Source organism: Mycteria americana, chromosome 10 (genome assembly GCF_035582795.1).
Source record: "Mycteria americana isolate JAX WOST 10 ecotype Jacksonville Zoo and Gardens chromosome 10, USCA_MyAme_1.0, whole genome shotgun sequence".
Taxonomy (NCBI): Eukaryota; Metazoa; Chordata; class Aves; order Ciconiiformes; family Ciconiidae; genus Mycteria; species Mycteria americana.
This window is the reverse complement of record NC_134374.1, coordinates 6,127,592-6,149,064: the sequence shown is the minus strand read 5'-3', so window position 1 is coordinate 6,149,064 and position 21,473 is coordinate 6,127,592. Positions and strand designations below refer to the sequence as shown.

Sequence of the window (21,473 nt, the reverse complement as noted above, 5' to 3'; positions counted from 1 at the left end):
TAATGTCCAATCAAATATAACAGAGTTTCATCCTAACAAATATTTTGTTATCACCAGTCACTGTGATTTATTGTGATCTATAAAGCTTGTGCTCTTTCCCTCTTTAAAAAAAAAAAAAAAAGAGGGAGAGAGAGAGAGGCTATCTTTATAAAATGAATTTGTGTGTTCCCCACAGGAAAATTCCATTTTTGAGCATTTTCAAAATAGATTAAAATAGCATTACGAAATGTCACAAATCATGCCTTCCTCATAGAAATCTTGGTCTGTTGTGGGCTCTGACATGGCCCATGTGAAGTGGCTTACAATTATGGTTCCCATTTATCTCTACTTTGTTGTTCAGCTCAGTAGTAAAGGAAAATCCTCCTGCAAGTATAGATCCTGGGCCAGACCCTCAGGAGGTGCAAGCCACCACAGCTCCATTAGCCAGCTCTTTCTCTCCCACAGCATTTCCCTGGGCGACGTTCAGGACACTGTATTACGAGTGAGTTCCCACAGGACAGCTGCTGCCCGAGGACATGCGAGAACCCTACAGCCTCAGGCTCCAGTCACTCAGCCTCTCCCATTGATAACAGCACCTCAGCGTCTACAAGGGGAACCCATGGGGGGTCAGGGGTCCCAGAAGAAAAGGGCAACAATACTAACATTCCCTGCCATGCAAATGTTGTGTCACCCACCTTAACATCCTACCACTCACCCCTCTGTCCCCCATTTCCCAGGCAATGTTTAAAAATGGTCCCTGCCTCAAGCTAACTCACAAGAAACAGCTTGAGTGCAGCTCCCTATTTTGGCAGGTGTGAGTTTAGTAACATGGACACAGGCCACTACAGACCAGATGGCTGCAAGGCCAGGAATGGTCCCGTGCACTTTCAAGTATACATATAGGTTCTCTAGCCTAGCAGTTAATCACTGTATTTTTCAGTTTTTCCATTTGCAAGAAAAGGAGGTAGAATTTTTTTTTCTACTCTATTAAAATGGTTTGAGACCCTTAAGTGAAAATTGCTGTACAACTGTAAAGTACTATTAATAAAGAAAACTGTCTAACATTGTTTCAGTACATCACCAATAAATTTTGATTTCTAAAGTGACAGCTAACTATTGGGTTATTGATTCAGATTCACCAGCTGATAAACTAGCATAAATCTCCTCCCAACTCAATGAGAATGCATGGACCAGTGGTTCTTCTCAAAGAAAATGAAGTCTAATTTTACTGTCTCTCAGATTTATTTAAAAATACAGCAAAAATAAGAGCGATATAACACCTACTAAATGGCGTTTCAAAACTAAGCACAAAGGAAAGCACAAATTTCAGTAGTTAGTCTGTCTCGGCACAATAAAAGTATATATTTTTTTCTTTATAGAAAAACAAACAAAAATTACTTGTAACGGTCATATTTTTAAATAAGAAATCTATTATACAGTGCCTATGAATTGTTCAAGGTAATGCAGCACACACAATATTATAAGAAAATGCAGCCATCCTGAAAACTTTATTTCTTGGCCTTAAAAATGCACTCTCTGTAAGAATATTAATTTTATAAACAAACCTTTCCATAAATAGAAGTCCTTTACATTACCTGGCAAGAAGGGCAGAAGGAGATTAAAGGCCCAGGACTATATAAAAGAATGATTATGGTTAAGAACAGACTAAACACTTTCCCTATGGCAAATGATACCAAAAGCTACTCCCATTAAAAGAGAAGCCAGCAATACCAAGTACGCCATATTTCTTTACTGCGGCATTTTTTTAAAGGAAATGCAAACTTCTTAAAGCAGGTTGTGACACACGTTCACCTGCTGAAGAGCTGTGGTGGCTCAAAGCACTGCCAGCCCGCCTTTGCCGTCTGCCTGCTGCCAGCTCCCTGCCAGCGCTTCCCAGCCGGCAGCACGCTCCGGGAGGGATGCACCAGTGCACTCTACCCACCAAGGGAAAAGGCAGTGCTCAGCTGCCACCCCTCAGGTGATGGGCTTAAGCCAACACGCTCCAGTTTTCCTGGGAGCAAGGAGCAGGCACTTGCTTTTTTTCCTCACCCCTTCCAAGGGAGCTTGGGAACTTCTGGCAAAGAGGTGGCTTAGAATGTTGGGGAAGCATGAGTTGTACTAACACATTAAGCCATCACAGGAAGATTGATAAGGGTGTGTCTAAACTTTCCCTCTTTAGCTATGCCATCTTAACTATGGTAATCTCCAATTTCCCCTCCAACAACTGGTTCTACTTACAAAGTCTGATAGCTGCTGTTTTGTTAAAGGATTTTATCAGAATAGCCTGACACTGACAACCTGGAGGCACAGGTTTGCAGAACTAGCATGAAAGGAAAAGAAGCAACTCTACTCCTACTTTTTGAAGCTTTCAGATTTTTCTGCACACATCCTGAAATCTAGAATTAGTGCTCCACCTTACTAAGCAGTATTTCAAAGAGTGGAGTCAAAATAAACATTTATTTACTTACAGGATTCCCAGAAAAAGATCTTCTGCAGTGAGTATCTCTAGGAGTTAAGACCAAAAAAATGAAAGCTGTTGTCAGGATAACTAGAGCCAGACTAAAAACCCATTTTGTCCCAGCTGCTGCGGTGGCTATTCAGGGAAGTCCGTCCCTTCGGCATCAGTGGAAACAAGCATGAGTGCCAGTTCAGTTCTGCATGAGGCAGCTAGTATTCAAGCTAATGGAGATGTACACAGTGGCAGAACACTTTTGCTTTCCCAGGTTATTACAATTCCCTCATTTTGAATCAAGATTGTCTCCTAATACCATTTTTAATACAAAAATAGGTAGGTGTGATCACAGGCCATTTACATAGCCTGCAAATCGATCACTGGCAGGGTCTTTGTGCCACCTTCCTTTCTCCCTTTCCAGCACAGTGGCTGGCCCAGCCATGCACTTCGCTACCTTCTGCTGGCAGAGCTCCACAAAAGTCAGTGGAGTGACGATGAGTTAAGTCAGCTGAGGAACCAGTGACATGTTCTTACCAAAACTTGTAAGGAAAAAAAAAACCTCTTTAAAGAAGAAAATAAGACAAAGTCAACACAGCTGGAATGCCCCCATTCATCAATCTATTTAAATACAGGCAGAAAGCTTATTTTAACTTGGGGCACAGGAAGAAAAAGAAGTCTGTCCTACTAGCAAAGACCAGGATGGTGAGTAGTGGAAGCTGCTGTGCTGACAGTACACAGCTGCAGGTCTGCTGCAGCCTTGCTGTCAGCATTGCAGCTCCACAGGCAAACACTGCACCACTTTCCTTTCTCCGAGATTTTTAAGCTGTGGTGCAAAACAGGCACTAGCAAATCATTCATTAACTCAGAACTTGTCTTCAAAAAAAGGTATCTCAAAAGCCAAGGCTAAGGCTAACGGCTCTGAAGGCACGGATGACAGCAACAATGAGCAATGCTACAAAAGATGCTGTGGTGCAAAAGGGTCTTTTCAAACCTGCTGGGGGTATGTTACCTGCTGCCTGACTTTATTTTCACTTATGACATTGGTAATGCTGTATACTAATTGCCCCCAGGTCCCGAATTCTCAGAGTATAGAAACCTTGCTGGTGCTTAAGCTAGCAGTAAACTAGCTTGTGGTTGTATGTCCTATTACAAGGGACACTTTTTGCTGGGATGGTGAGATTCTGTATTGGAAATGAGTTTCACTGAGTGTGTATTGCTAAACTCTAGTGATATTTCTAATCCCAGGATTTGCACATGTTGGCTTGAGTACAAAATTTGCATGGGATTTTTTGTTTGTTATGGTCAGAGATGGGGGGAGGCAGTCAGCCCTGCTCTCCCGTGCTCTGATACACATAACGTAGAGAATGGGGAAGATGTTAGAAGTAGATTCACTTTTTTCCCCCACTTCATCTCTGCTAAACAGACAATAAGAAATGCCCAAAGATGCATGCAACCATGACTGTAGGTCTTCAATCAAAGAGCCTATTTCTAATGAACTTAAAACCCTACCACCGCTGTAGTTTCTGTTTTCTGACCTAGGCTTTTCAGGCAGCAGAGGTCCATGGATGTTATCTGCGTTATTTTTATTTGCACAGGACAGATCTTAAGTTCTAAATGCATTACACAACCTATGCTTAAAGTGATTCACCTTCACTATAGTCTTGCTGACTTCCTTCACTTTCAAAAGCAGTTATTTTGCTGACATGATGCTAAATTTTCTCTTACCTGAAGAAATCATCTTGTCTGCTGTAGTGTCTAATTCCACCAATACAAGTACAAAATGACTGAGGTGGGAAGATCTGTAAAGCTAGTTATTTTGTGATTTGTATTTAATTTAATCCTATGAAAGTGGGTTAGGTCAGAGTACCTCGAATGCTTAGTTAATGATCCATGTATGAGCAGTACCATCCCCAAGAACATTTCTGGACAGAGTGTACTACAGAGGAAGAAACAAACAATTTCTATTACAGAACGGTGTTTTCCATTCCAGACTGGCCAGTTATGATAAAATACAGACACATGTTAAAACTCCTCTTCTGATAAAGAAAAAAAGTAGTGTTTTAAAGCCTGTTCTTCAAAAAGTACTTCTCTCTCTTGAGAAACTATGACATTATTGTGGAAGTGCCAAATTAAGAATCCAGTTCAGGTGCAATCAATGACTTGGCCAACATGCCATAGCTTCCCCACTTGTAAAACAGTTTTCCCTAGTTCCTTTTTATCACTCATGTTTCTCTTGGCTTTTTAAATTTTTACTGAGTCTGCACTGCAGCTACACCAGAAAAGCTCTGATCTGTGCTGCACCTCCAAGCACTATTCTGTCACATATAAGATCATTCTGAAACAACTCTCCTGTAATTAAAGCATCTCTCTGAAGCACCTGTAAACCTTACAACCAGGCAGGCATTTTAATTCACTGATGCTACACTTGTGTTTACAGCTATTATCTACATTCTAGTTCATTTAAGGTCGCAAGACTGATACAAGCTTCCAATGGAAAAGATCGGTCTTATTCCACATAACATTATACTACGGTAGATATACAGATCTTGAAAGATCACTTTATACACTAGAAAATACATTCTGGCACAGTAAGCAAGGCTGAAGTACCACGTAACTAACACCAGCTCGCAAAGGTCAGTTATAAGAAAGATATAATGAAGTGATATAACAGGTAAATTACTGTATCTCTGGAGATTTTCTACTGAACAGAATTGCAGTCATGCTACTAGTGATAACTGCATACGGAAAAGAATTTTTTCCATATTTAAAGGTGATTGAAGGATACTTTTTTTTTTAAGTACACTAAATTGTCATGTAATCCAGACCATTTGTAAGCCACTCTAAAGGAACTGAGCCCTGCAAGTAAATTGGTTATATTTCTGCTAAGACTATATTAAATAAGGCCAAATTCCTTTGTGACTGGCAATGTATGTTTCATGAGGCTCTATTCTGCTGAAATACACTGCTTTCTAGGCAATGAGCCGAGGAAGGTCAGCCCATAAGAGGGTCTGCTCCAGAAGAATGTAACCCCAATCATTTACCCAGCAGCCCTGCCACCACACATATTGGAGTCACCTGACAAGTGAAGAGCTCATACAAATAATCTTTGCTTTTCTATTGAACAACATGCCTTTCCAGTTTCTCCTTCAGTATCCACAGCTGTGCAGCAAATGCAAGGCACTTCATTTATCAGAAGACAACAGTGCTGACAGAGGTAGTACAATCAAGCAGCCTCTTCCATCTGTTAAATATATGCCTCGGTTCCCTCTTAACTTTCTTCTTCCTTCTGCAGGGAGGAGGAGCACGAGTAGTTTTATGCTAAATATTTTGGCCATGTATACAATTTTTGCCTTTTTCTTCTCTAACTGACAAGTCAAGTTCCCCATGTCAGACCAGCAGAGTCATTTATGCCACTCATTGTTTGCTCACAAAAGTATCTATTGAGAATATAATACGGTATTGTCAGATCAGAATGACAGCTGATGATAATGCGAGTTCCTCTGTATTCTGGCTGCCAATATTATAGTCTAACACTTACTGAGGTTTAATGCTCAAGGGAAAAAAGAGAGCAAGGCTCTTACTTCAGACTACAGCTAGATCCAGTTTAGGAAGAGCATAGCTCAATGACAATAAATTAAATAAATTTAAAAAAAAAAGTTTGGAAGAAATTCTGAAACAAAGATACGTGTGATACATTCCGAAGATCAATGACTGAAAGTCTCAATATGCACAAGCATCTTTCAAACAACTTGTTTTACGATTTTACTGATACTGGTTCACAGGGAGAAAAACAAATCGGCTCTCGGTGCCATTTCAGAACCCTAATTCAGTCTACAAATGTAGCTCAAATTTGTGGCTGGTGCCACCATAAGGTAATAAAGAATGAGATTTATCATTCAACGTACAACGGATTCAGATCAGATTATGATCCCGTCTCAGAATGGTAGGAATTTTTTGTGTGGGACTAGAACCTTCCTTAGCTCTTGAATTTACTGCCAGTTGTTTTGCAGGGAAAAAAAAAGAAAAGCATAGTAAGTAAAGCCAAACCAAGGCAGTCTGCCTCTGCAGTGGCCCAGCTGTCCCACAAGCTCTGCTCAAAGCTTTCTCTCCCTTTCTGTTCTTTGCAGCCTGCACTTACTCCTCTGGCAACCACAACATAACCCAGTTCTCTTATAAACTGAAAACATTTAAAGGGAAGAAAGTTGGGAAGAGAGTAACAAGCTTATGGCCAGACCACATACAGTTTTAAAAACAAACAAGAAGTATCAATAGTTTCTCTTCCTATTTTCCTTTCCAATCTCTGGTTATGGCCTTTGCTTTTGACTGTCAATGCCCAAATGATGGATGAGGTCAGATTTTGGAAGGACGAACCTCAGAAAAACAAACCCCTAAGAACTTCTTCCTGGATACTAATTCTGTTCAATCCTTTAATAGCAGACAGAAGTAATGTGTTTGAGAGAGATTACCGACTCCCAGATTAGAGGGATTTCAGGAATCCTTACAATGAACCACAGAGGAAGAATGTTGGGATTTGGAACAGCACTCAAAATGTGACATTAAGAGTTAAGAATAATTAAGATATTAAGAATATTATCATCATGCCATTTCGGTATGTTCTAAAACTGGGGTATTTAGAAGGGGATCCATCTGCTGGTAAGCAAAAAAAAAAAAAAAAAGAAAAAACCCCCAAAACCAAAACCACCACAATTTAACTTTCCTGGGCCACATTCAGTAGTATGTTTACTTATTCCATTTTTTCTACATGACTTTTCCACCTTTATCTCCTTACTGACACGACAAAGAGCAAGAATTATGAAACATAAGTCAAAGGTGAAGTCTAAAGCACACAAAATTTTATATCTATCCCTGTCTTCTGAGGAAGGCTACTCAGGCAAGTCAGTCCCTGATACAAAGCTATTAACTCGGGTGAAGAGCATGGTTATAATGGAAATTTTCTAGTTGTTTTGCACAGTAGGGGGGGAAAAAGCTTACTCCTAGGAAAATTCTTCAGAGGCCGTCCTGCTTTACTGCAATTTTATGCTTGCGTTTCTCACTATCAGAAGAGATTCAACACCCACGGGATTAGTTCCCCTTCTCCATTAGCCCATCTTTAAAGATCTGGACAATAAATAAGCAATAAACTGTAGCATACTATAAACAAGCCTCTCCATCTCCTTGGTTCATTTTGGTCTTCTCCATTTCAGCTTCTGACAATGCAGTTACTTTCTGGCTGCAGGCCCTCTCTACTGGGAAAGCAGCGGCACCGAAAGCTAGCATCAACATCTGGGCTGCAGCTAAAGTGGACCCTGTGGTTTCCCAGTGCTCCTTCAGTATATTGCATGCCACAGGTATGACCAAAAAGGGAAAAATATCGAGACTCAGTTTATTGGGGGGTATTATAAAAAGGTTGACTTTTGTAAGAAGCTATAAATCAGGAGATACTTTGCGAATACAAATTTATGGACTCTCTCTGATGGACAGACTGGGGTTAATTTTTCTTCTCTAGGAAAAAAAGAAAGCATGGAAGACAAATCTTAGATCTAACCCAGAACAATCATTTATGTCCATCAGCACATTTTAATCACCAGGAATACCACAAGGCTGCAGTCATCCCTCCCTCAAGTTAGAGCTGTCAGAGCAGTACAATGCTTATGGGCATCCATGTAAGTTGGGTGTTCATCTTCAAATAAAGCAGCATAGACTAATAAATCTTATAATGTGCAATAGTCTTAAATACACACACACAATTTCTTTTTTGAAAATGAAATCATCCTAATTACATGTATGGTTTCATAGGTTACCCCAGAAGTCTGGTAACGCCAGCCTAGCACAGGCTTCACGCAGCGCTTTCCCATTGCCTCGGTGGAAGTCACAGACCATCACCAGGATACGATGCTACAAGTTACATTTGTTTAGGTGTCCCAACTCATGTTTTCCTTCTAATCAAGTGACAGGACTTCATGGACATGGCACACAGTTACTTATAACTGACAAAGCCAGTGAATCTATCAGCATCGTATGGCTTCGGCACTCTCTGTACCCCAACCAGCTGTTGGGAAATGTACTTGATATTTACTACAGAGCCACTGCAACTTCTTCAACATCATAAGGAGAACTAACTAAAGTAAAGCAAGTACTGCAAGCTTATCTTCCAATTTAACTATAGATATACCCCCTAAGCATCTGATTTGGGCACAGATTAGAACAGGTGGCCTACATGGAAGATGCAAATAATAATTTATAACAAAGTGAGTTCATTATTTATACTTGCAAAATCAGGTTTAGCTGACACCAATCGGCCTGTCAGAAATACACATATAATATGAACATATAAGAGAAGAAAGCATGCTACAGCAATGCCAAATTTTCATGGGACCTCAGGGGAGAGCTTTTATAATGAAGATATATATGCACCGCATGCTTAAAACTTCACGGAATCTACATGCAAAGAAATGGTCCTTTAAGCATATATTCCTGGTAAACTTGAAGAAAAAGCGGTGTGTCATTTTCTAAGCGAATTTCCCAGGGTAAGGCTGGACACATTTTTGCTCTGGAAATGACAGTACTAATAATGTTCTCTAATATTACTACAAGTGTGACTAACATCAGGTTTTTTATAAGCTCCAAAGCGCACACGTTGCAAAATAGCTGTCTGCAGAAACTCAAACCAGGAATGACTGTGTGGTTAATGGAAAAGTGATGTGTCTCAGTGAAACTTTAGCAGGAACCTAAATATGAGGAATCCAACAATACGTTGCAAAGTTTAATCAATACCTTTTTTTAGCACAAATATTACTTTGCCTTACTACATGATATTATTAGCTTCCAACTGTGGGTAATTTTTATGCCCTAGGCATCAGCTTTAAGCAGTTCTTTCTGTGAATGGCTCAGCTTGACCAATTATAAAATAGGGGAAATGTGTGTATGCAGGCCCGATTTAGCATGCAATTAATTTCTTTTTCACTAATAGTCCTTAATTTTCCTCCTAACATACATATACAGCAAGGTCTGGGGGAAAAAGGCAGATTTCAGAAACTGCCTTTTTTTTTTTTTTTTTTTTTTAAAGTATTACAAACCTGTGGGACAAAGCTAGTCATACTCTCATCCATGAGCCCCTTCTCATCCACAGTCCTGCCAAGCTTAATGAGAGCTTTCATGTACACAAATATTGTCAGGAGATAAAGTTGCAGGTAGTTTTCTTCACTATTTGATATATTCACACTCTCCCACCCCTCATCACTCCCCTGCCATTTATGTCTCAGTTGATATTTTATGCCCCTTTGTGGCATGTCCAGTGACAGTGACCCAGCTGCATCCAGTTACTGTCGGTGGCTGCATGGACACCCTCCCACAGGCTTTCCAGAAACACGGGGAGAAGAGGAGCAGAGGACTGATAACCTCCCATCTCTCAGCACCAGCCAGACAAAACCTATGCTGGGCTGAGCGTCCTGACCATCATGGCCCATTGTGCTCATACATCATTTACCAGCATATAAACTGTTTCCAGTTAATAGCAGTTCTGACATTTTTCATCTACCGCCTTACTGTCTGAGAAGCTCAACATGATAAAAATTTCCCCAAGTAGATTTTCAGAAAATGGAAGTATTTATTGCAAACATGAATAAAAATGGTCAAATGCATAGGTCCTTTTTTTAAAATAGCTTTGATAGATTAAGCTTGACATGTCTTAGCATGTTCGTTTACTTCAGTTTAAGGTAATCACTTGATTCTTCTCTGTCATACCCAGAAAGCTATTTTAAAGCATAAGATTTCTAGTGTGCTCTGAACCTCACAGAAAATTGATTTCAGCACATACAGTACTACTGGTGTCTGATGCTGATGAATTACCCTGCTAGTGAAACACAATTTCTATTAAATCAACAAATAGTTTGCTATAAAGGCCATAAGATTCACTCAGTTCCTACAACAAAAGCTCCCATTTCCTCTTCATTAATCCTTGTAAGTGAGATTCAATAGATAAGAGAAAATTCCTGCTAGCAAGCCTTATGGTGTTCTTAACCATTTTGAAGAAAAGATAAAAAAAACAACCAAACCAACAAAAGTTAATTCAACCTGTGAGTGACCCAGAGTCTGAGGCCACTATTCAAAAACTCTTGTCTCTTATGATTATGGAAAATTATGCTTTCACCTACTAATCTCCCAACACAGATTACTGAAAAGTAATCTTTCAAGCACTGAGAACACTGCAGAGAGAGTCCCCCAAAATCTCCTCCAGAACAAAAGAGAAGTACCCAGTTTGAAGATAACACTGACTTTTAACTGAATTCTGAATAAATTTTATGTTCTATACTATTTTCCCATATTTAAAAACCTACAATAGCCCAGTTTTTAAACATTATTATTCTGCTTTCACTTAAAAAAAAAAAAAAAGGCAAAACATCTGAAGTTGAGAAGTTCATAGACAAGAAAAATAAAACCATTAAGATTCAGGATGGGGAAACTCTTTTTGATGCAGCCATTTTGCTTTGGAGTGAAATGCAGCAGGGAAAACCATTCCTGTGGCATTTCAGCCACCAAGGAGAAGCAGTTCTGTATTCTCCCACCATCACTGCTAAAAAAATATTCCTTCCCCTGAAAGAAGAGGTGAAATATTATTGCAAATCTTAAATTATGGCTGTGATATGAAGCACAGAGAGATACTACACATGACTTCTCAAAATAAAGTTGCAGACAGCCACAGTTTGGGATAGTCTGCCAATTTACTCCTCCATCAATAAGCTTAAATTCTTCATCTAGTGTCATATTATACAAGCCCAAATTCAGTGTAGTAGCAGGATACCTAACTAGCATATTCTGTCTGAGTTTTATTCAGCTTCTCTCCACCTCCACACTCATGCCCTGCCACCAGCACAGAGGAATTACTCGCCCAAAATGGAACAAGTCAGGTGTAGTGCAAGGGCGAGCACAACGTGCGCGTGTGCATTGCACCAGGCTGGGCAAGTCCCCCGCGCTTCAGCCTCCGTACCTCAGTGCACACAGGAGTTGGAAATCCCATTTCCATAGATTGGAGCCCAGCTCAATTTATCCTAAAATCCCTACCCTCACTGCAGTTGTCGAGAATGTACCTAGTGACAGTGCAAGCCAAAATTCAGCCACTGCTTTTTACTCAGCTTAGACAATACTATCTCACAACCAAAGAATAGCAGATCCCTATTAAGACTATTCTCCTGTTTGCTGTATTTTCACTCATTACAGATGGCTTCATTCTCAACAAAACACCACTCCGGACAGAGTTTATTTAGGCTATGTCATCCAGAACCTTGCATCCATTTGCTTAGGAGCTTTCTGTTATTTTTAGTGACATATGTAGCAGGATCAACTCATCTGGAAAACTACTTTCCCCTTTCAGTCTTTGATAATCTGCTCAGTGAAACATTTCTTCCTCTAAATCCACATACTGTCGAATTGGTAAGAATCAGCATTTAAGTCAATACGAATACAGTAGTACAAATAGTATTAGAAACATATTCTATTATCTGTGAAAAAGTCAGAAGTCTAGGTGTACAGAGAATGCTGATTAGTAGAAGACAGTGAACGTCATGTTCACATTTGTAAATGCTGGATTGATAAAATAATCTTCCAAGTAGTAACAAAGACCTATCTGTGTTCTGTGAAACATCAAGTTCTGGCATACCAAAAAATAAGGATCCAAACCCAAAAAAAACCCAAAAAATACCCCAACTCTACATTGACTTCTATGGCTGATCAGTGGCTCTACCACAGAGGAAAAAGTGAAGCACCACTCTGACTGTATGGTATCGTCCATGCTTTCTTGTGCACCAGAACCAGGAAAATTCAGTTCATCTACCATGTGCTACAGAGATAGTGCACTGACTTTCAGAGCAAATGTCATGTGTTGCTTCCTACGTCACTGGGTTTTTTTTCTATGAAAAAAGAAGGTTACGTAAGTTTACTGAGTGCCAGTTTTATAAAGAATGCAATCGCTCCAGTCATGTAACTGGACCTGATTCTAGTTTGAGCCATGTTCATGAGCTGTTCAAACAGCAAGGCCACAGAGAGTCTGCCTCCACAAAAAGCCATCAGCAGTCTCCAGCACTGTTCATTCCGCCTCTCAACTCATAGTTATGTAGGTAAGATCAACAAGCAGACACACATGCTGTAAGCAGTATCATTAGACCTAGGCTACCACACGACACAAAGCAATTCTAGTTTCTTAATTAACAAAGGGGCCTTGAAGCAAGGGCATATAGTCCCACCAAGTCCCTGAATATGGTTAAGCCTCTGGTCCCACGGAGCAGATCACAGAGACTCCAAAGAGCAGACACACGTAAAGTCTTCTCCCATACCGTATTAGGCAGAAACCATTTCTTCACAGAAGCTTTTTTTGTGGCTAATTATAATTTCTATTAGGGTTGCAGACATTCATTATCACTAAAGAAAAAGGATAGCTACTAAACAAAATAGTGCATATATTGCCTGCTCCAGAGAAATCATAATCTAAATTCTTCAGATTTAAGGTCAGTACTACTTCCCCACCTACCGCCCCCGTTTGCTATCAGCTTTTATGTCATTTCTCTTTGATCCCCTCTGTTGCTGCTGTTTCTTCAGCTGCTGTTAAATGCCCATGGATTATTTTTTTTTCTATTAGAGGAGTAATTACTACATCATCATAAAAGCTGCTCCCAAACAAGTATCTTCAAGGGCCATGTTCCTTTATGCATTAATAGTCCTTGGACCCACTCACATTTGAACATATTCTGCTTCTCATCTCTTACATGAGCAAAATTTCACACTATCCTTAAGAGGAAACAGCTTTCCTACCATTTGATGTAAGTCAGTCTCAACCAGATACTATAGTGGCAAAACTCATTTCTCACTCTAAACAGCTCCCATGATTAACAGGATACCCAAAACTGCCAGGAAGAGAGTGCAGGGCTGACACGGAGCCTGCTGAGATACCCTGCACAGCTCCGCGCTGCTGACAGATGTACCCACAGCCACGCAGGAGCTTTACACAAAAGACATCCTGCTTATGTTAATCGGAGCTGCTCATGCATTAGGCAGGAAAAAAGGTCAAGTGTCCCTCTAAGACTTGTGTCTAAAGACTAGAAATTGCCAGAGAATGAGTTACTTCTACTAATCAACTTCAAAAGCCTATTTGAATCTATTAGTTTTAACTTTCCAATCCAAAATGTGTTTATTGCTCTCAGTTAATCATAGGTTAGGGTGGGCTTTCTTCCAAAATATCGATGGACTAAAAGACTATTCACTGCGCCCAATTAAATGAACATTAGAGAGAAATGCCTCCCTCGTATCATTGAATTATTTCAGGGAAGCCGTATGATCTGTGTTATACAGAAGGCCAGGCAAGATGACCACAGGGATCATCTAGCCTTGGAATTAATTCATTAAAAGAAACAGGTGCACATCAAAAAGACTGACACGCACAGCTGGACTGGTAGAGAATACATAGGACTTCAACTGAGCAACAGAAACTGATAACATTAATGGAGAAGGAATTAATGGAGTAAATGCAACATTCAAGCAAGAAGGGGAAGGTGGTAGGAGTAGGCAAGTGGTAAATGGCACTGTGCCCCATAAGATCATTAGAGGCATCCAGTTCACAAGCACGTTGCAGTCTTACACCAAGGGTCCTTCTATAGCCACCTTCTCTACACAGATGGGCCCTTCCATCCTCAGAGCTCCACAGAAATTTATGAAGTAGGGTGCATTTAAACATAGGAGCACCCTGAACTACAGAGATCCTCATCCATAGCCTCTAATCAGCACCTCTGCCAACCAAGCTCTTCGAGGTGAAATTCTTCAAGGTGAAATTCATTGTAGCTCCCCCACTAAATTGAGCCTTTTTGTCTCTGCCAAGGTCACTGGATGATGAGACGTTTTTGGCCAGGTTTCCCAAGGCAATGAAGCTTAGAAGTCCTAAAGATAATTTTTGCATAACTTGTAAGAATTTAATTCCCTGGAGGGGAGAGACACCCAGGTTAATGCCACACCACTAACTGAAACAGTAGCTGAACTAAACTGTTCTGCACTCTCCCTGGCTGCCAGCACAGAGCTGCTATTGCCAGTCTGGCTCTGTACTTCCCTGTGAGAAGCAGCACCGAGAGTTGTCAGGAGCTGCAATTAAATTTGGGAAAGGGAGAAAGCTATGGGACAGCAAAGAAAGCTTAAAAAAACCAACAACAAAAAACAAAGAAAAAAAAGCCCAAACAACCAAAAAAACAGCTCAATTTAATTCTTCGTGGAACATGCACTGCTAAAGCAGCCTCTGTTTCAGTGTATTCACATCAGATAGGGAAGTTGTTGAAGTGGCAATTTTTGGGGATACAGAATTTCAGGCTCACAATCAGGAACACTTGAGTTCCTTTTAAAAATTAGGAGTAGGCATATCCCTTAGAGGAGATAATGCAAAGAGAGACCAGATTTCATTTACAGGATATATTTTAATTTACTCCTATAATGATTTAGATGAGGCAAAAGTATCTTAAAATGCTTCTGAAACTCCATTTGCCAACCTCACAGAGTTCAAACCACTTTCCTTTAATAAACTGGTTATTGCTCTTCTTTAAATGTCATTATATTTAACATTTCTGCTTTGTTTCCTGTAGCATTAATCTCAGTTATTGACAGTCAGCAGCCATACTCAAGATGAAAGGAATTTTCTTGCCATGATTTAATGTGTTTCACATCCTGATAATTCTTTCTTCATTCCTGCCGTTTTAAACAAAACTAGCTAGAAGCAGCATTTCTGCCTTTTACTTATAACTGCTGGCCAATAAAAGAGAAATACGTCCTAGGGGCAGTTTATTATGTTATCTGTCCCCAGTTATTTTTAAGACGATTAATGATTGTTCACCAAAGCTATATAATAAGTACAAAAGTTCTTTGATATTCCTAAACAACAACAATCTCCCCAATGTCTAAAAGCCCATTGAATAGACATGACTATGCAATCTGCTGTAAAATTGCTTACAGACAAATCCTTAATAAAAGGCTACCAAAGAACCACCAATTTATATTTTTTCTTACTTGCACTTGGCTATACTATTTCTTGTTTGTTTAAAGGAGGCATTTTAAAATGATGGCTGCAACCCCTAAAGCACTGTTTAATGAATCCTAACTTTAATACATTCAAAGGCATGCAAGTAAAGAATTTGCTACTGTAGGCTGTTTGAGCCTCCAGTTTCCTTCCATTGTTCCTTCTGTCATCTCAGATCATGGTAAATCAGTAGACAAAAAGCAGCATTTTATGAAGTATCTTAAAATTTCTTAAAATACAGCTACATTTTCATATTTATAGTGCACAAGCGTCCCATCACTCCCCACTTCATGATTGGCAGCAGTGCAGATTATACTGAAGAGGAGGGACCAGACCTCATTTTTCCCTACAAGTTCCACAGCCTCTGATCTTCCATACCCTGGTTCACCTCCTCAGCAGTCCCTCTGCTTCGACCTCTGATTTTAAGCAAGTTGCCAGAGTTATTAGTATAAATGGATTGTCTGAGATGCAGGTTAGATACAGGAAAGCATGACAGTTACTTGCATTCTCGTATACTACACGTATGCTGCAGCATGCAGCCTACTGTTCAAGTAACTTGTTTGGATAGAGGAGATGGCATAGCAGCAACCAGCAGAGGCTAACTCATACTGCAGAGAAGTTGTGCACCAGACAGCACTGCACCAAGCAAAACCAGAAAAACCAGTTCCTACCCCAAACAATTTATTTTAGTAACACAAGAGGTGGATACAAACAGATGGGGAAGGAGGAGGGAATGAGAAGACACTCCGATCAGATCAGATCATCAGCACCCAAAGTGCTGTTAAGACTTTGGGAGGCAGCCTGCCAAAGACAAACTTTAATGAGATTTTTAAGGGGGTGGATGCTCATTAATTTTATGACAAAAGACGTAAACATTAAGGGCTTACAAATCCACTTCAGTGCAATGAAGAAAATGCCATTCTACTGACTAAGAGGAACAGGATTGCCTCTCTGAAGTGGGCACCACGCAATGGCTATTGTCTTAACAGTGCGGAGGGTTATCACAACTGTGCAACCTGCAAACCCAGTCCCCAGATGCATGTGCTGGCCTTCTCCAAAGGACTCTGGACAACCTTGATACCTCCTCACCCTCACATCCAAGACTCCTCTGGAAGGAAAACAAATAGACAGGCCAGGAGAGAACTGCAGAGCTACCCTGGTTTCCCAAGTGAATCACAGACAGCTCCCCGATCCCTGTCTTTTTATTCCTTCTGCCGTTCTACAGGCCAGTTCCAACAGCTTCAGGGAGGATGCTGTTCTTTGTCATGTGATTTTGGGTGTCAAATTTTCCAGATATATCACTGCCTTGGGCACCAACTCCCCATTTGAACAGTGATGCTTACAAACTTGATTCCCTTCAGAGGCTGTAGAAATTTTAAGTGCCTAGATCTCTTTTAGAAAAAGAGATGTGGAGTTTATTTATTTATTTTATTTTTAAGGAAAGGTTTCCACTAGGCTTTCAGAAGATCAGGACTTTCTAGAATCTGAGGTCCTTCAAAAATATAATCTGTTGATTTACACTATGAATAAATGTTAAGATTTTTTTTCCAACTGCAATTTTCAAATATAATTAAGAGAACTCTTATTATAAATCTAAAGCAATAGCTAATTATTTTTTTTCTGTCCAACACAAGGTCATCACTACACACAAAGAAGCAAGATAGATTTGGGGCACTGTTTGCTTAAGGGCTAATTCTCATTCCAAATAATGATTAACAGGAGATCAAAAAAGGTTGATGTTGAATAGAGTAAAGCAATTAAATGATAAAATACAAATGGAAAATGAAAAGCATTTGTAGCTAAATGAACATACACCAAGTGACCAGTGGTTTCAGGGGATTATACTCTCATGGTAATAATTATATGTTAACGTAATCAGTAACAGCATACATTTGTTATTCAGTTGAAATGAAATAGCAGCACACACAATTCTACATCACAATGGACATTCAGGTTAGCTAAATTGAACTATGCTGAAACTTGGTACCAATGTATGTCCATTTGGAAGACTGTTTTGCTAACCTTTACTAGCCTGAACAGCATTTTCGAGCACAAATGGGATCAAGCATGGTTTGACCTGAGGATTTTGCAACTTGGAAAAAACTTGGAAAAAGAGGTATTTCTTAGACTTAGACACAGATACTCTTTTGTCATGCAAATTAATTCCTTCTCAAGCATACAGGACACACACAAGCTTACACAGTACAGCTCAGAGTAAGCAGCTCAGTCTTAGGTTCCTAAGGCTTTCATTTTAAGATAACAGAAGTGCCCTGAGATTTGCTTTGGAAGCCTGTTCCACAGCACTACTAATCAGAACGTACTGCAATTGTGAAACCATAGATTAACATGGTGTACTCTGTGGCTGACACTTTCAATTCTAGATTGAGCACAAACAGAAGACTGTTTTCTTCCTTAAACTAAAGATATACTGCATCCTTACCATGCTATTCATTCATCCTCTTGACAGGTATGCTCTAGTAAGAAGTGCTGCAGTCAGCTCAGCTGTATATATTTTACTGGCAACTCCTTCAGGGAAACACCCACACACAGAGCTGCAAGCTTCACTGGACCTCACAACCTAAATAAATAAATAAATAAATTTGGATGTTAGATGTTTAAGGAAATAAAAGTGCTCCAGAAAGTGCTATAAGTGGTGCACTAGACAAACTCACTCTTCTCGTGCCAGAAAAGAACAGGGGACACCTTTGCACTTGTCTTTGGGAGGAGATCCAAGTACACTGCCATGACTATGTGAGATTGCCAACGAACACCAAAAATACTCCCATTCTACCTGGACAGAAGTCTGTGTTGAATATGGCATTATTACATCCTGCTTAGAACAGGAACTAGAAGCAATGGTCCATACTTGGAATGAGATTTGAAATAAATCGACATCAGAGACAAAATTGGATAGTTCAGAAATGCCTCTCAGTGCCTGATGCTCCCACTTCCTACTGAGAGATGCTTCTCGATACAACTCCATCTCTGGGTACTTTGTGGTGCATGGCAAAGGATCACACCACAGAGAACCCAGCCTATGAGAGAATGAGAGCATCAGGCAGGTGCAAACTACAGGTCTTCTGAGCAGAGTTGCTGAACCCACATACTGCCATCTTTTTTTTTTTTTTAGTATATAATTGCTGTTCCTGTATGAAAAAAAGATATTGTTAACCTAAAAGTCAAAGCTTTCTACCAAAATGCTACTTTCTTAGAATTTTTTCAGTCACCTCTAGGGTGGGAGAAGAGACTAAGAGCCTATTTACACAGTTATTTGCAATGTTGTGCCCTTCAGCCTGTAGTTATTCCCCCCTCAGTCAAGGCAAGGCATTTAATTAGACTGTAGTGCAGCTAAGCAGGAGAGTCCACAAAGCTACTAAATACTTCTCATCTGAGTGGAAGTAGCATCCAAATGCCAACAGGATCACGGACTGAATTTGTGAGCTACAGAGAAGCTATTGAGAAGCTACAGACAGCTCAAGGTACAACAGAGTAAACAACTCAAAGCCAAATTGGACCAAAACCCCTTCTCATTCATTCTAGTAGAAAACAGAAAAAATATATAGTAATAGAAGGTAGAAAAAGAAGCAGGAATCCACTGCCACTATCTGCTGTCAACGGCAGAAAGAGGTTGAAGTAGGAATATAGCAATGAATGCTAGAGGCAGAAGAAATGGCAGCAGGGAAAAAGAGGCAGCAACTTCATTAGCAGACAACTGTTGTATGAGAAAGGCTGTCTTACTCAAACTCAAAATATTTCCCTTAATTTTCATGCAAGAGCACCATCAAATATAAAACAAAAAAATGTATAATTTTCATTCTTCTTATGTTCTATGACATCCTGCCCTGTTCTGGCACTCGTTTGCATATGCCTCATCAGAGCAGACTGGGGCATGACACTCTGATGCATCATTATAAAGGACAAAGTCTACTGAGTACAAAAATGTCACCAGCACAAGACATCTCCCCTCCCCTCCCTTCTTGATCAAATGGCAGCAGAACTGGAGTTTTGTTTGTTCATCCAATAGGGCTAAGAGAAGGAAAATTGTAGAGACAATCCATTACATCAGTAAAAGTCACTTTAAAACCACATAGTATAACACAGGAAGTGTTACAAAGCAGTGCAGTTTTGGGGAAAGATTAGGGAGCGTGGTAGAGGAGTGTAAGACAGATGTGTAAGTGCCAGCAATGCTGCTAAGTTACCCGTGGTGCCATTCCCTCACACAGAATCTCGTATCTCTCCGCTACAGTTTGAGCAACATACGTGCCATCTCACCTCTTAGTTTGCCCCTTCTCTTCCCCTCACTCGCTCCTCCCCAGCCCTGTTGAGAAGTGCAGACTCCTGACTTCCGAGGCTGCTCATGGTGCTTACTAATCCCACTGCAACTTCTATTTTCTATCCCTTCTTTACTCTTTCCTTGCAGTTCCTTTCAGATGTTTTTGGCCTTTTCTAGTCTCTCCTCTTAGAACACAAGCATGATTCAGTCATTCCCATTTTAAAGCGCCTGACCTTCAACTATACTTTGGTCTTCCATTTCAACTCCTCTCTAATACACGTCTTGCTTACTATTTCTATCCCTCACTTGGCATTTCTCTGAATTTGTTCTAACCAAGACGAATGACTTCATCTTACTCAAGTCTCAGCAACACCACTCTGTTCCCACTGCCCTGTCCCAGACTTGCATCATATGTGACCACGCTGATACTCTTGAAATGTCATCTTTTCTCAATCCTTCTTCTCCTCTCACTTTTTCGGGTAATTCTTTGACATTATCTTGGGTGGCTTTTCCTCACAGATTCTGGCATGGCTCCATAGACACGATGACTTTGGCCTTCATTTTTTCCTCCCATAGCACTTTCCCAGCTGCAAGCTCACAGTTTGTCAGTAGAGAGAGAGGGGAGCTGAGTCAGAGATCCACTCCTCCACTCTTTGGTTCAACAAAAGAAATTTATATGCATTCAGAAGTCTTTGCCCAACTTTGACTCTCTTGTCTGAACACTGGCATAATTTCTTCAAATCAGCACAGGGTGCTTATATTCAGAAATACAAAACAAGGCTCTCAACTATAGATAGATGGTATACTAGTAACTTTACAAGAATTACAAAAATACCAACAAAAACTTGTTGATGGAATAGGCAGTAGTGTGAATTAACACCTGAGTGATAACAAATTTTCAAAAAAAATTTGAGCGCTGCTTCCTGCTTATGAATAACAGCTAGTAGGAGGGTGCCAGGAAGGACTATTCCCAACTAGTTAACATCTCAAATCTAGTCTTAACAGTAGACAAAATGAACCACTGTCTCAATGTACCATTTGCCGTGCATCATAATATAAAATAATTCAACAAAATCTGCCCTACTTTACTGTCACTTTAATAAAAAGCACAACTTCAGAAAAAAACAATCATCTTCATTTTTGCAGAAAACAAGGCAAGTGTTAAGATTGCCGAACAGAAAAAGTGTCTTTCAGTGGCTTTAACTGAAAGAGCATAAAAGCATCATAACAGAGTTGTTAACTGTTCAGGCTACAAAACCTCCTACAGTGAGTGTCTCATCCTCACCTAGAACAGAAGTCATCAGTTCCGGGGGATGAAGCCACAAAATCATTGATGTCTCATCTCTATCTAACAACTATGAAGTGATGGAAAAATAATTTAAGACACAGCTTCTCTGACTCTGCAAAGTAGAGAAAGTTCTCTTCATTAGACTTCGATGAAAATACAGATATCCATACTTTTGTTTAGCCCTCCTGTATCAAAAACAAGATGAAAAACATTTTCTGAAACTACCAAGATCTACAGTGACAGAAAAATCTTGTAATTCACTTACTGAGCTTATCAGAGCAAATGGATTAGTGAAACTGCATCACTAAATGTTCTAAGAACCACCAAGAACAACTACAAAGTCTGGAAGTGTAGGGTAATATTCCTAAAAAAGTAGGTTGTAACTCTAAATTCATTCACAGCAAGGTACTGGCCAGCTATCACTGGGAAAGTTGTTCTT

At 40.0% G+C, this 21,473-nt stretch overlaps 1 long non-coding RNA gene across 1 annotated transcript in view; it reads right to left on the bottom strand.

Annotated features, from left to right (window-relative positions):
* Positions 1-21,056, bottom strand: part of LOC142415144 (uncharacterized) — a 62,717-nt gene extending 41,661 nt beyond the window's left edge. Inside the window, exons 1-2 of the long non-coding RNA XR_012777300.1 lie at positions 21,032-21,056; positions 17,914-18,051 (exon numbers count right to left, since the gene is read on the bottom strand). This is a non-coding gene — a long non-coding RNA (uncharacterized LOC142415144). The remainder of the gene's footprint in view (positions 1-17,913; positions 18,052-21,031) is intronic.
* Between the last annotated feature and the right edge of the window lie 417 nt (positions 21,057-21,473).